Source organism: Piliocolobus tephrosceles, chromosome 12 (assembly GCF_002776525.5).
Source record: "Piliocolobus tephrosceles isolate RC106 chromosome 12, ASM277652v3, whole genome shotgun sequence".
NCBI classification, from domain to species: Eukaryota; Metazoa; Chordata; class Mammalia; order Primates; family Cercopithecidae; genus Piliocolobus; species Piliocolobus tephrosceles.
Genome location: NC_045445.1, coordinates 21,031,062 through 21,035,287, shown reverse-complemented (window position 1 = coordinate 21,035,287; position 4,226 = coordinate 21,031,062).

Sequence of the window (4,226 nt, the reverse complement as noted above, 5' to 3'; positions counted from 1 at the left end):
CCTCCCGGGTTCATGCCATTCTCCTGCCTCAGCCTCCCGAGTAGCTGGGACTACAGGCGCCCGCCATCTCGCCCGGCTGTTTTTTTTTTTTTTTTTTTGTATTTTTTAGTAGAGACGGGGTTTCACCGCGTTAGCCAGGATGGTCTCGATCTGCTGACCTCGTGATCCGCCCGTCTCGGCCTCCCAAAGTGCTGGGATTACAGGCTTGAGCCACCACGCCCGGCCACTTTTTTCTTTCTTATAGCTGAATAATATTCCATTGTATGGATGCGTATACCATACTTTGTTTACTCAGTCATCCATTAATGGACATTTGGGCTCTTTTCCACCTTTTGGTTATTATGAATAAAGCTGCTGTGAACCTTTGTGCATGTGTATTGTTTGAGTACCAATTTTCTTTTTCTTTTTTTTTTTTTTTTTTTTTTGAGACGGGGTCTTTCTCTGTCGCCCAGGCTGGAGTACAGTGGTCGGATCTCAGCTCACTGCAAGCTCCACCTCCCGGGTTTACGCCATTCTCCTGCCTCAGCCTCCCGAGTAGTTGGGACTACAGGCGCCCGCCACCTCGCCCGGCTAGTTTTTTGTATTTTTAGTAGAGACGGGGTTTCACCAGGTTAGCCAGGATGGTCTCGATCTCCTGACGTCGTGATCCGCCCGTCTCGGCCTCCCAAAGTGCTGGGATTACAGGCTTGAGCCACCGCGCCTGGCCCCAATTTTCAATTATTTGTAGTATTAGCATACTTTCTTTCTTTTTCTTTTTTTTTTTTTTTTCAGACGGAGTCTCACTCTGTCGCCCAGGCTGAAGTGCAGGGGCAACCTTGGTTCATTGCAACCTCCGCCTTCTGGCTTCAAGTGATTCTCCTGCCTCAGCCTCCTGAGTAGCTGGGATTACAGGCACCTACCACCATGCCCAGCTAATGTTTTATATTTTGGGTAGAGATGGGGTTTCACCATGTTGGACAGGCTGGTCTTGAACTGACCTCAGGTGATTCGCCCGCCTTAGCCTCCCAAAGTGCCGGGATTACAGGCGTGAGCCACCATGCCCTGCATTGGCATACTTTGACAGGAAGAGACAGGATCTCACTCTGTCACCCAGTCTGGAATGCAGTGGTAGGATCATGACTCCCTGCAGCCTCAACCTCCTGGGCTCAAGTGATCTTCCCACCTCATCCTTCAGAGTAGCTGGGACCACAGGTGCATGCCACCACACGCAGATTTTTTTTTTTTTTTTTTTTGGTAGACACAGTGTCTCACTATGTTGCCCAGGCTGGTCTTGAACTCCTGGCCTCAGCAATCCTTCCACCTCGGCCTCTCAAAGTGCTGGGGTTATAGGCATAAGCCACTGTGCCTGGCCTGTTGATGTACTTTTTAAATAGTGAAAGACACAGTCTCTCTCTGTCACCCAAGCTGGAGTGCAGTGGCTCAACCATAATTCACGGCAGCCTCATACTCCTGGGCTCAAGTGATTCTCTTACCTCAGCCTCTCGAGTAGCTGGGACTACAGACATGCACCACCATGCCCCGCTAATTTTTTTTAATTTTTTTTTTTTTTCTGAGATGGAGTTTTGCTCTGTCGCCCAGGCTGCAGTGCAGTGACATGATCTTGGCTCACTGAAAACTCCACTTCCCAGGTTCACGCCATTCTCCTGCCTCAGCCTCCCAAATGGCTGGGACTACAGGCGCCCGCCACCACACCTGGCTAATTTTTTGTATTTTTAGTGGAGACGGGGTTTCACCAAGTTAGCCAGGATGGTCTCGATCTCCTGACCTCGTGATCCGCCCACCTCGGCCTCCCAAAGTGCTGGGATTACAGGCGTGAGCTTTTTATAATTTTTGTTATTTTATTTTTGTAAGGATGGGGTCTCCCCATGTTGCCTAGATTGGTCTCAAACTCCTGGACTCCAGCGATCCTCCTGCCTCCACCTCCCAAAGTGCTAGGATTGCAGGTGTGAGCCACTGTGCTTGGCTGACACACTTTCTTTCTCATGGATCATTTCTAGGTGTTATAAGTGAAAGTTCTATCCTGTTTCCCTCTGTGAGGCAGTCGTTGAATAGTCTGTCAGTAGCAACTGTTGGGGGTTGGCATGATGTGAAGTTATTGGGCTGTGAGTCCTATGGCTTCCGATTCAGTTGTAACTCTGCCACTTACCACTTTCTTGTCCCCAATTTTCTCATCTCTGGTGTTTGAACTCTGGAAGTTCTTTTTTTTTTCTTTCTTTTTTTTTTTTTTTTGAGGTGGAGTCTCGCTCTGTTGCCCAGGCTGGAGTGCAGTGGCGCGATCTAGGCTCACTGCAAGCTCTGCCTCCTGGGTTCACCCCATTCTCCTGCATTAGCCTCCCAAGCAGCTGGAATTACAGGTGCCCACCACATACCCGGCTAGTTTTTTGTATTTTTAATAGAGACGGGATTTCACCGTGTTAGCCAGGATGGTCTCGATCTCCTGACCTCATGATCTGCCCGCCTCGGCCTCCCAAAGTGCTGAGATTACAGGCGTGAGCCACCGCGCCCGGCAGACTCTGGAAGTTCTGTCCAGCTCTGACATTCAATTTTTGCACTAGACATGATCCTGTCCCTCAAAAGGCTTACAGTTTTACTGGGAAGCCAAGACACGCCTCAGCAAGAGACAACTGATGGTCCACAACAGCATGTGTGCAACACCAGTAAATTAATCTTACAGGTGTTTGGAAAAAGGAGCTTTTCTTTTAGTCTACCTCCTCCATACGACATGAGGAAGCCTTTTTGGTGATTTTCAAATTCCTTACTGTAACAGCTGCTGCTGCACCAGTAATTTAGACGTCTTGAGCACTGCTCAGTTGGTGATATTAGCCATAGGGACCGAAGGCAATAGTGAAAACAGAAACGTTATAAAGGTTGAATTGCAGAGCTGTCGGCAATGCCCAATTTTGGCTGCACAAAGCTAGCTGTTTGCTAAGGGATAAGGAGCAGCTGGCCTAGGTCCTCCCCCAATCTGGGGAATGGCTGCGTCCCTAAACTGAGAGAGCAGCAGCAAAAGCTTTGACCCCACCCTGCACCCGTGAAGAAACACTGCTGTACCACCTGCCTTGCAGGCCCTCTTTTCATTCTGTGAAAGAATACTACACTGTAAACTGCAGCAGCCCCTCTGTGCACTGTGTACTGTCACATCCCCTCTTTGAATTCCATTCTAAATGTTACTTGACAATTGGATAAAATCACATTTCAAAGAATGCACTGGACAACATGCAGCAGGGACCCATTAAAACATTGCTTTGGTAGATACAAAAATATACTCATTTTCCCAGATTTAAATACTTCTCAGCTCTCTTCAAAGGACTGCATAACAGATGGTTTCAAAGCGAGTCACATTTACAAACAGCAGACAAAAATATGATTTAACAGATTCCCTAAGAGTTCTTCTGAGCCTTCCAGAACCAGTCTTTTTCCATGGACTCTTTTATTGCTAATTTGTGGATTCCTAACTAAAACATCTTTCTACTTGCTAGCAACCTCTCTGTGTATTTCCTGGCTTGTGGAACATAAGAGTTGAAAGAAGTTCTAGAGCTATGGAGCTGGCTCTTGTGTTATTTTAGAAAATGTTACTTTGCCTTGAAAAATAGGAATCATGTAGCCCACCATGAACACTAGCCAAAAAAACTGGGGGTGGAAGGTGGAGAGAAGAAGGAGGGAGGAATAAACTGATATAGGAATTGTCACAGGAGTTATGAATCATGTACACAGTCATTTAGTAAGACAAATGATGTTTCACTTAAAGTCATCAAAACCAGAGTCAACTCCTGGACAACACCTTGCTTTTGAAGTTTTGAAAAAAAGTCACGTCACAAGCATATACTATGAACAGGGAACAAACCCCAGCCCTGGCCTGTCCTACAAGAGCATCCACTGTTGGTGGAGACCTAAACATTAATTCACAAGGTAGGTGGTGTGTGTTAGATCCAGATAGCCAGTGGTCCTCATGGTCAGAGGAGGGGTGAGGTCATTGGGCCTTCTGTGGATGGGCTCAGGCAAGGGGAGTTATTCATACCAGAGAGACTTCAAAGGGGTAGGAAGAGGGCTGAGGGCATACTAGTTACATAGTACGCAGAGCATAAAGATCTAGAGCATGTCCGTACAAGTCGCGGTCCCTGGCTGTTTCCAAGGAGGCACACAATCACAAGGTAGGTGGTGTGTGTTAGATCCAGATAGCCAGTGGTCCTCATGGTCAGAGGAGGGGTGAGGGCATACTAGATACA